Genomic DNA, 12,229 nt, shown 5'->3' on the forward strand with positions numbered 1-12,229 from the left:
AATCTTTTCATATGGTAGAGTGGCAGGAAGATGCCCATACTGAACCAAGATCACAGCAAAACCTGGATTTAGTTTGAGCAAAGGGGAAAGATTATGTGGTCTATTGAGACCAAAATTGACCACTTCACACTGCACATCACCATGAAAGCACCATCCCTACAGAGAAGCATTGCAATGGCAGCATCATGTTATCATGTACAGTTGCCCATTATAACCTTAAGTTTGAATTGTAATTATCACATACAAAGCTCTCAACAGCCATGATATGTCAGACCTTCAAGACTCTTGTTTGCAATACACGTATGAAATTCCGTCCCACGCCTCATCAGTCACCAATCTACCAATGATGAAATGCTCTCGGAAGACATTCTTCACAGCTCCAGTACTCGTACGCCCTACTACTGTGCCAATCTCCACTTTGAGGCACAGTTAAGCCACTCTATTCCTTTTTCCTAATAGTGTGAGATCATTCTTGGCTGTCCCTATTCTTTGTGTTCAGGTCTGCGTGTTTTACAGAGTCCACATTCTACCATTTCCCAATGTTTTATTGATATGTGCTCCGTTTTCCCCACTGGCCAGATACAGATTTTGGTGGTGCCTTTCTAAACACCGACAATAATAATAGGGTATTCTGCTCTGTTGTGTATCATAAAAAAACAAACAAAAAACATTTATATACTGTAAGGCCTAACTCAAACCTGATCGCAGGGCTAGTAAAAAGCAGAGCCCTGTGATAAGAGCTGCCGTCTGCCAGAGTGTAAACATGCCCCTGTGCAAGGCTGTGAATGGGCTGCGATAATATTCCAGCCTGGCAAAAATTGGCAAATCCATTCCCAGCGCTTTCACCATTTTCCCACTGGGTGCAGTGTCAGAGTAGCCCTGGACTTACTTGGCGGCTGCGATGAAACAGGCAGATCGAGGCTGGAGCTGACGTCCGAGGCTCTCCCTGACAATGAATAGACACGCCTTTGTTTTTCCATGACTCTCCCATTAAACAACCTGGTGCCACCTACAAATACTGGCCACTTGTCAATCACTTTGCAAATGACCAGTTAATAAAGAAGCTTGGTTTTATCGCGCATCGGCCTTGTTCATTCACACTACACCCCGGACTGCAAATTTGGGTCTGAATTTGGCCTATGATGAGCAAGCTTCTCTTAATGCAGCCAGTACCGAGACATGCCAGCTAAACGCCCATAAGATGGACCCTATCTGAACAGCCACAACCAAGACTCACTCACGCACCATTCCAGTACATTTCTGATATATTGTGGGTCTCATTAATGCAGCTCGGTCTGTACAAACGGTGGGGAACATTTACTATGGCAGTTCTATTGAAGATGGGATGTTGCCTGTAGCAAATAATCAGATTCTATATATTATCTTCTAGAAGGTGCTACATAAATAAGAAGTAGAATCTGATCATCTTCAATAGAACTCCCATACAAGATTTTAACTCATGTGCTGTACCAAATAAATGCGGCTCAGAATCAGATCCAAATGTTTATAACAAACCATAAGTTGGCTGTTTAGCATTCATTCCTATTACTGTTTTAAAACTGTTGGTCAAAGCCAATGATTGACAGATTGGCAACCCCCTGAATAATAAATCTGCCGCTGTACATGAATTAAAATCTGTGTAAATGGTATGCTGTTATAAAGGAACATAGAAACTGAGAATATGACTGCAGATAAGAACTACTATGTAAATAAAATTATTATTATTATGGTTATTATTACTTGGCCCACCTAGCCTGCTCCTGAATCAGTGAAGATTGAGATTGGAGCTCAGCAGTTCAATCATTTGCAAAGTTACAGACTGTAGAACAGGAATATTCAAATACTTCAAATTCCTTATCTTAGCCAAACAAAGGCTAATCTTTTCTATGGAAGTGTCTGAGCTTTCCACCATAGTTGGTCCATTTGAGCTATCAAGTGCTGCAAATCCCTTAGACCTAAATATCAGAATAGATTCTGACCTGAGCCCTGTACGTACATGGGTAGTTGGTCTCTGGATCTAAACAGTGTATGGGTATAATACAGTTTTATTGTAATGTAAGTTGTTTCCTTTGTTTATATTTAGTGAACAGGCTGGGGGCAGATCATAATGGTGGTTGATTCCAGGAAGCTTGCCCTTTCTTCCAAGCAGCCAGGAACACCACCTGATTTTAGGGAGCCTCCAGCCCGTTTCGGGAGAGTACGCAAGTATGTAATCGTGGTAGGTTTGAAAAGATCCGCAATGAAGTTTAAGCCGTTGAGTGCCACGGGAATTTGTCAAAATAGGTGTAAAAATCTTTTTATTAAACCCTTTGAGTGCGAACGTTGCTGTGAGAGATCCCCATAATATCGCCGCTCACAGCGACTGTTCCTTTTTTGTGTGCAATATTTAACTAAACTTCCGTTAATTGGCTTGGCTGTATTTGTATTAGAGATGTGCACGTTCGGATTTACTCGGATTTACCCAGATGTAGTCATTGGCTATCGGCTGTCACATATTTTGACTCCAAATCATGTGACACAGCGGATAGCCAATAAGATACAGTTTTGACTTCCGGGTAAATCCGAGTAAATCCGAACCTGCACATCTCTAATTTGTATTTATTTATAGCAAAATAACAGTCGCTGTGTGCGGTTCTGGCAATTTTAGAGGATAATTTGAGGATCGCTTACAGCAACTTTGGCACTCAAAGGCAGGGCCGTCAATAGGGGGGTGCTGTAGGTATAGCTGTCCCGGGCCCTGGACTCTGGAAGGGCCCGCCCGGGCAGCTCATTTTGCCCACTGCAATCCTCCTGACTGCCTCCACTGTGCTCAGTACACTGAACAAAGCAGGTCCCAGAGTACAGGGTTATTCAACCCAGGATGCTGGCGGCCAATTAAAATGCTGCACCGGATTTTGAGCCAATCAGAGCTCACATATCGGCAGCCAATCCGAGCGTCTGCCAGTAAGCGAGCTCTGATTGGCTCACCAGCCGGTGCTGCATTTTAATTGGCCTCAGGCATCCTGAGTTGAAGAAGCCTGTGATCCGGGACCTCTGGGCTGCAGCTCAGCTGAAGAGGAGATGGGGGAGCAGGAGCCAGGTCACGGTAAGTCAAGTGAGGAGGGGGGTAGGGGGCCTGGACTGGAAATGAGTCCCGGGCCCCAAAATTCCTCATGGCAGCCCTGCTCAAAGGGTTAAGCCATCTGATATGTGAATGAGGCACTTTTGCAAATGAGTGATACAGAGAATTTACTGTTCTTACAAGTAAGATATACGGTACTCTTTACCTAGAACGGCGCCCGCGATTGGAATCGCGGGCGTCGGGGGTAAAAAATCGCGGGTACATAAAAAACGGGTGCAACGCGATGCCCGCGATTTTCCCATAGGGATCAATGTTAAAACGGTGATTGGACGCAATTTTACTGTTAAATGCCTCAATGCCCGCGATTTGGCCATAGGAAACAATGTTAAATGGGCCACAGAGCCCTAATAGTGCCCTTGAACTCTGAAATGGCCCCCACAATTGTTAACGCCACCCCACGATCAACGTCAACCCGAAGCGTGGCGAGCGGCGACGGTACGCGTCCTCCGACCTTTTCATACCCCCACTATCCACGTCGGCGTGGAGTTGAGAATAGAATAGTGTGGCGAGCCACCGAGCCCCGCGAGGGGACGCGGATACCTTCACAGGTAAACGCGTCCCTTCGCGGGCTTCACAGGTGTCCGCGTCGCCACGGACACCTGTGAAGCCCGCGAGGGGACGCGTATAACTGTGAAGGTATCGGCGCCCCCCCGCGGGGCTCGCCACGCTTCGGGCTCGGTGGCTCGCTGCGCTCGCCACACTATTCTATTCTCAACTCCACGCCGACGTGGATGGTGGGGGTATGAAAAGGTCGGAGGACGCGTACCGCCGCCCCTCGCGGGCTCGCTGCGCTCGCCACGCTTCAGGTTGACGTTGATCGTGGGGTGGCGTTAACAATTGTGGGGGCCATTTCAGACTTCACGGTGACTATTTGGCCTCTGTGGCCCATTTAACATTGTTTCCTATGTAAAAATCGCGGGCATTGAGGCATTGAACACTAAAATCGAGTCCAATCTGATTTTTAACATTGGTCCCTATGGGAAATCGCGGCCATCGCATCGCACCCGATTTTTAGTGCATTCGATGGTCGCGATGGGCGCCGTTCCAGGTAAAGAGTACCAGATATACTAATATTTTTATTTTTGCAGCGCACCGTGAATAGCAATATAAAGAATACAACTGAGTGCTTTTCTTGTTTGTAATTGCATTTGATATCACAAATGTCTAATTTTGACTTACTTTGTGGTTTAAATAGCAGCATGTTATAAAATACTTGCAGACAGGCTGCTCCCACACACCGCCTGGAAGAGAGAGAGAGAGAGAGCCTGTTATTCAACAGCCCCAACTCAGGATTTACTTAATATTAGGGAAAGCATTACTCACTTATGAAAGATGACGCCCCTGTATGTTCTTCACTTATCAAGCAGGGACTGATGTGATTACATAATATTGTAGGGTAGCAACTGAGTACTCCCAAGATGGCTGACACACCCTCTGCAGCAATGTAAAGTTCTTTGAGCCCTGTTAGGGTAAAGGAACTATGAAATCTAAAAATGAGTGAAATTATTGTAACATATACATTCCTTCCAACTTTGTGAAAGTGGAACCTGGGAATACCGCACCTGCTGGGGTGCGTGGCCAATTAAATGAGTCACTCCCTTGAGGCCACGCCCCCATTTTTGCTGCTGTGGGGGCATAGTCAGCACTCTGTGAGCTACTAGCCATGCCCCCAGCCCCCTCTGTCTAGAAGCTGCTCTGCTCTCCCCACCGTGGGACACTGCCAAACACAGGTGGGATGAGGGGCAGTCCCAAAAAAGTGACAGTTGGGAGGTATGAATGTAAAAACATGTTTTTTAATAATACATGAAAAACAAAATCAACCTGTTATCAACTTGTATACTTTTCAATGTACATTGATCCTGTACTGTACAATCATACACATTAGTGTTGTCACTTTTTTATGTCATCTTGAGCTCTTGAGAAGAAGATCTGAGCAGCATAAGAGAGAAAAAGGAAATACCAATGTGGAGGGGAAAATGGACAAAACAAACAAGCAATGATAAAAAGGTAGAGCTACAGCGTAGAAATAGCAAAAAAAAAAAAAAGACTTTGGGCGCAAACCCAGAGGTTCAGCCAGCTAAGTAGCTCTCATTTACTCTTCATGGATTCTACAGTACTTGAGCATCAGGATTTGGACCTGATTCAGGGATGGATGTAAAACAGATGTTCCATGCTACTTAGCGATTTATTTTGTATCGTGATCACATTGTATATATGTGAAATTGCTACTGCAATAATGCCTGCAAAGGAGAGGGAGAGAGTGCAACAGTCATATTTGTCTGCTCATTGAATAGGGTTTGTCAGAGCCATTCCGACAAATGTATATATATATATATATATATCTATCAGGGTTGCCAACCCTCCCTGAATGGCCGGGAGGATCCCGAAAATCCGGTCCCCCTCCCGGCCCCCCCGGAAAGGTGGGCAACCCTCCCAGATTCCGACGGTCCCCTTCCCCCCCTCATTTACCTGCGGGCAGAAGTGTGAAATTGACACAATTTGCGGCAGTTCGGCGAAAGGGGGCGTGGCTAAATATGCAAACCAGGCATATTTAGCTCCACCCCCTCATCGGAGACCCGCAAATTGCAGGATTTGCATCACTGGGGGCAGGGCAGGGCCGGTGCAAGGCACCGGAGCGCCCCAGGCAAGTTGGGGTCGGGCGCCCCGGTGCCGGGGGGGCGGGCGGGCGGCATCCCTGCCAGGGGTGTCCCTGCAGTGCAGGAGCGGTCAGGGGTGTCCGTGCGGCAGTGGTACCTGCGGTCAAGGGTGTCCGTGCGGCAGTGGTACCTGCGGCGCCGTCATGTGTATAAAGCTGGCTGCGGCCGGCGGGGTCCCTGCAGTGAATAGAAAATAACTAGCGCTTCCTGCGCCGCCGCGCGCACCCCTGACCGATCCAGCAAGTTTTTTCCACAGCTCGCTGGGTGTGAGGGGCGAACTGCCGCCCTCCAGGTGCCGGGGCCCTAGGCAGATGCCTAGAGCTGCCTAGTGGTGGCGCCGGCCCTGGGGCAGGGACTGATGATGTCTCCATCAGGCCCCGCCCCCAAAAGTGATGCTGACAGTCTCCTGTCCGGGGTTCTCCCGGAGAGGAGACTGTAAAAGTCGGCAACCCTGATATATATATATATATATATACAGGGCTATTTTTGTGCAGGCTCCAGCAGGAACTGTTGCCCTTATTCTAGTTCACTCTTTCTGACAAAATATTTCTTAGATGGACAAAACCATGTGCACTGCAGGTGAGGCAGATGTTACTTGTGCAGAGATAATTAGATTTGGGTGGGGTTTTACACCTGCCTCACCTGCAGTGCACATGGTTTTGTCCATCTAAGAAATATTTTGCCTGTATAGGCAAGAAATAGCCCTGTATATATATATATATATATATATATATATATATATATATATATATATATATATGCTGCTCAAACCAAACCAAAAGTACCTGTTCATTTTGAAAGGAAATTGCTGCTGTGATCAGTGTGGCATCAGATCCACCCAGTAGCGCACGCAGGGGGGGGTTTTGAGTACCCAGAAACCCCTCTAGGAGTCTAAGGGCCCTAGCCTGAAAGCTGAGGGTCCCCTCTTTCCATGGGTACAAGAATTTTAAAAATCGGCGCTTGGGAACCAGAGATATCTGACTTCAAATCAGTGGTCCCCATCCAAGCCTGTTAATTGCTCTTCCCAGTCAGATATTTCAGGTTCTGTCTGATTTAGAGTTTTTCTGAGGGTATATTCCAAAAGCTGGGACTCTCCCCCTTTGATAGACACTAGTAGCTTGTCTCTACTCTTCCCAGAACCAGAGAAATCAGCCTTCCAGCAGCTGGTTACTGCTCCAGCTCCACACACCTGGTATGTAGTTTTATATACTCTTTTGTGGATTGGTCTGCCTCCTGAACACTGATCTCCTAGTCCCCAGTACCATTTGGTAGGTGGAATTCTCTAGTTTTTAATTCCATTAAAATCTAAGAAATCTATTTACGGGAATTGATGATATCTGCAGACAAGCAAGCTGTCCTCCCACCAGAAAATGATGAATAATAAGCCCACTCCACTATACACCCCTCCTCTGCATATTAAACATCCTCTACCACCCTGGAAGTTATGTATCAGGGCCCCTTCATTCAGCCCAATGCCCCCTTCTCCCACCCCATCTCCCACCATCTGTGCAGTAAAGGGGTAATTAGTGGAAATTACTGATCCAGGCCCTACATGCTGAGCGGTTGATATACTACCCCCTACCACCCGTGGGACATCAAACCTTCCCCCACCCCTACCACTGGAGGATCGGTAGGGGCCCCATTACATTGCTATGCCCAGGGACCTACACTCATGTTAATGCCCCTGTATGTATATATATATATATGTATGTATATGTGTATATATATATATATATATATATATATATATACAATAGCAGGACGGCGGCACTCGCTAATTTAAATAACTGAGACCACTCAGTAACTTTTATGAACGTTTTCGGTTTTACTAAACCTTCGTCAGATATACAGAAAATAGAAAACTCACCAAATATATAGTGTCTTACCCCATCTCGTGCCTTTCCCGTGAATGCCTTGCCTCCTCCCTCCTCCGTCCTGACCTTCCGGTTTCAGGTGCAGGGGGTGGGGATTGGTGCCGGCGTGTATGGTTGCTATGGACGCCTGTAGGTTGCTACGTTACTCTCCGTTGCGTGTGGACGCTATCACTGAGAAAGGACACGTTCCGGGTGTACACTGATTATACGTACAAATTTCATAGTTCACACAATTAAAATGACATTCAGAGGAAACAATTCAATGGTAATTGTTCATTTAAACCAGCAGGTGCTACTGTATTCAGTCTCAGGATCCAATATGCTTCTCGTCGGAGTAACTTCAAATTTCTGTCTCCTCCCCTCCTGTCTTTCGGTACATGATCTATCATGATGTACCTGAGTGTTGACAGACTGTGTCGACATTGGAGGAAGTGTTTGGCTACGGGCTGTTCTGCACCCTTGCCTTCCAGTGCAATCTTGATAGAGCTTCGGTGTTGTGTCATTCGTACTTTGAAGCTACAGATAGTTTTGCCTATGTAATATTTACTACACGGGCAGATTATGCAATATACTACATAGCTACTGTGGCAACTGAGACTGTGTCGTATAGGGATCTTGTATCCATCATGTGGATGCTTGATGTGATCAGCTGTTATTAGATGGGTGCAAGTAATGCATCCCGTACATTTGTAATTCCCCATTTTTCTGCGTAAAAAGTGTGTCTCTTCATTTTTTTGAAAATCTGAAATGTCCGTTTTGACTATCTGATCCTTTATATTTTTTCCCCTCGTATAACAAGGTAACAATTTTCTGTTCTTAAACCCCTTGAGATCCGGATCTGTTTGCATAATAGGCCAGATTTGTTTGGCCATTTTAGTGATCCTTTTGGACTCCGTAGAATAATTATTCACCCAGACAATCTGGTCTCTGTCCGTTTTTTTCTCCTTGGGGGTTCCTGTGTCTCTTATATCCTCTGTATGATTAAGAGCTTTAATCATAGCTTGTTGCAACAGTTTGTTACTTGCGATGAACATACTCGCGATGAACATATTAAATTCACATATGACATACAAAACAAGGAAATACACTTCTTGGATGTCAAGTTAACAGTTGAAAATAATAAAATAACAACATCGGTGTACACGAAACCTACAGACTGTAATAATTTACTACTTGCATCTAGTCATCATCCGGAACCTCTGCTAAAAGGCCTCCCATACTCTCAATTTCTGAGAGTTCAACGCATCTGTAACAATCAAGAACAGAAAATAGCTGAAATGCAACAAATGTCCAAAAAATTCCTACAGCGGGGATACAGTAACAAACTGTTGCAACAAGCTATGATTAAAGCTCTTAATCATACAGAGGATATAAGAGACACAGGAACCCCCAAGGAGAAAAAAACGGACAGAGACCAGATTGTCTGGGTGAATAATTATTCTACGGAGTCCAAAAGGATCACTAAAATGGCCAAACAAATCTGGCCTATTATGCAAACAGATCCGGATCTCAAGGGGTTTAAGAACAGAAAATTGTTACCTTGTTATACGAGGGGAAAAAATATAAAGGATCAGATAGTCAAAACGGACATTTCAGATTTTCAAAAAAATGAAGAGACACACTTTTTACGCAGAAAAATGGGGAATTACAAATGTACGGGATGCATTACTTGCACCCATCTAATAACAGCTGATCACATCAAGCATCCACATGATGGATACAAGATCCCTATACGACACAGTCTCAGTTGCCACAGTAGCTATGTAGTATATTGCATAATCTGCCCGTGTAGTAAATATTACATAGGCAAAACTATCTGTAGCTTCAAAGTACGAATGACACAACACCGAAGCTCTATCAAGATTGCACTGGAAGGCAAGGGTGCAGAACAGCCCGTAGCCAAACACTTCCTCCAATGTCGACACAGTCTGTCAACACTCAGGTACATCATGATAGATCATGTACCGAAAGACAGGAGGGGAGGAGACAGAAATTTGAAGTTACTCCGACGAGAAGCATATTGGATCCTGAGACTGAATACAGTAGCACCTGCTGGTTTAAATGAACAATTACCATTGAATTGTTTCCTCTGAATGTCATTTTAATTGTGTGAACTATGAAATTTGTACGTATAATCAGTGTACACCCGGAACGTGTCCTTTCTCAGTGATAGCGTCCACACGCAACGGAGAGTAACGTAGCAACCTACAGGCGTCCATAGCAACCATACACGCCGGCACCAATCCCCACCCCCTGCACCTGAAACCGGAAGGTCAGGACGGAGGAGGGAGGAGGCAAGGCATTCACGGGAAAGGCACGAGATGGGGTAAGACACTATATATTTGGTGAGTTTTCTATTTTCTGTATATCTGACGAAGGTTTAGTAAAACCGAAAACGTTCATAAAAGTTACTGAGTGGTCTCAGTTATTTAAATTAGCGAGTGCCGCCGTCCTGCTATTGTATATTTGGACCTACCGTCTATATGGAAGGCACCGCGCCATTGATTTTCTGAAGAAGCCTAGAGTGCCGGGAAGAAAGTGGAGGTATATATATATATATAAATTTATTTTTTATTATTATTATTTATATACATTTGGTCTATCTATAATACTTTAAGTGACCCGGCATATACTGGGTCACCTAAGTGTCCATCTCTGTGCTTTGCTCCGCCCCTCTGGAAACCCCCTTCTGAAAATCCTGCGTTTGCCACTGCCACCTACCTCTATGCAGCAGTAATTGTATCAGTCAGATAACAGCAAAGAGGATAAGTGCAGGAAAGCCATTCTGCTATTAAGCTATGACTGCAGTTCACCACTACCACCCTTCATCTAGTTGCATCTCTGAGCAGTGATCCTCTAGTGCTGAGACATTGCATGTGTATATGTCAGTGGAGCGATCCCGATAGGATATAGGTCTCCACGAATATATAGTCAATATATAAGATTTAATAAAACTAGGTATAAAACAGGGGTTAACCCTTTTGCCTTCTCTCATCCTTTGTTGGTGGTGTGGTGGGCTACGCATGTGTGTAGCATACAGATATGCCCAGACAAATGGCTTGGCGCCACCACAGATGGCTGAAGAAGGAAGAGTTCTGATGTAGCGGTCCCCTTAAGATTACGATTGTGACATTCAGCTGCTGATGTGCCCTTTACATGTAGAAATCTGACCACACTGGGACAACCTAATGGCCATGAGGGAAAGCAGGGGTCTACCTACATATGTGACAGATCTTGTTACTTTACCTGTATGTATGTTTATATATATATATGTATACGGTGCATCCAGAAATTATTCACAGCACTTCACTTTTTCCACATTTTGTTGTTACAGCCTTATGCCAAAATGGATTAAATATTTTTTTTCCCCCACAAAATTCTACACATAATAGCACATAATGACAATGTGGGAGATTTTCACTGTTATAAAAAAAATAATAATAATAATTATAAATCACCTGTATTCAAACCGGGATTTTGACTGTCGGAACGTCCCTGCACATGGTACCAGCTGCCCGGCAGTATTAATGCTATATATTTATATAAAATTTTATGACTTTTGCTACTGACACTAACAATAATGTCTAGCAAATAAAAACATGGGAACTTTGTACGTTTTCATCAAAACATTTAAACTTGCAGCCCGTCAATCAACATCAAAGGGCCGCAATTCCCGGCAAGTTCCTGCACTAGCATCTATACCCAACACATTGTTATATTGAAGTTAAATGCACTCAGAGCCTGACCATTTTGTGCACTGCATCTGTTCACCAGCTGCTCAGTGATGTGATAGTGCCCCCACCACCACACCACACATAATTCCATACCCCTGTGGGAGAGCTGTACCATTGGGGGGTAGGCTACTTATACTCACAGGCCTAGTGCCTGTTCTATTTACCAATGGGCCTAGTATCTGCTTATCATGCATACCAATTACGTGCCACAAGCCTAACGCCTGGAACCCTACAATGGTAATGCAAGTAATGAAAGCCTGGCACCATTAGAATGGTAATGAAGAAAGAGCATTTTACTGCGGCATGTTTATGAACCATTCTACCTATTTTGGTGCATGCATGCTACCATCTACATGTATGCCTCTCCTGCACCGTCATAATTGCGGGGATGGGGCCTTCACAATTGTACTCAAATCTTGGCACCTGTTAAAAAGGCGTCCATCCCTACAGAAGTACAGTGTGAGCATATGTACTAACAAGAGTTATTTTTTTATTTACAGTTTCTTATATAGTGCAGCAGATTCCGTTGCGCTTTACAATAGTGGTCAGTGATAAAACAAACTGGGTAACAACAGACAGACTTGGAGGAAGGAGAGCCCTGCTGCAAGCTTACAATCTATAGGGACATAGGAGGGAAACACAAGGACAGTCACCAGTAATAGCATAGCTTGTAGGTCCAGAGGGGAAGCTATATAATACAAAGTACCTCAGAGGGTTATGCGTATGGAACTTAAATATGATAGGCTTGCCTGAAGAGGTGAGTTTTCAGGGAACGCTTGAAAGTTTGGAGGCTAGTGGAGAGTCTTATTGTGTGTGGAATGGCATTCCATAGGGTGGGAGCAG

Source organism: Crinia signifera, chromosome 2 (genome assembly GCF_055691185.1).
Source record: "Crinia signifera chromosome 2, ASM5569118v1, whole genome shotgun sequence".
Classification (NCBI taxonomy): domain Eukaryota; kingdom Metazoa; phylum Chordata; class Amphibia; order Anura; family Myobatrachidae; genus Crinia; species Crinia signifera.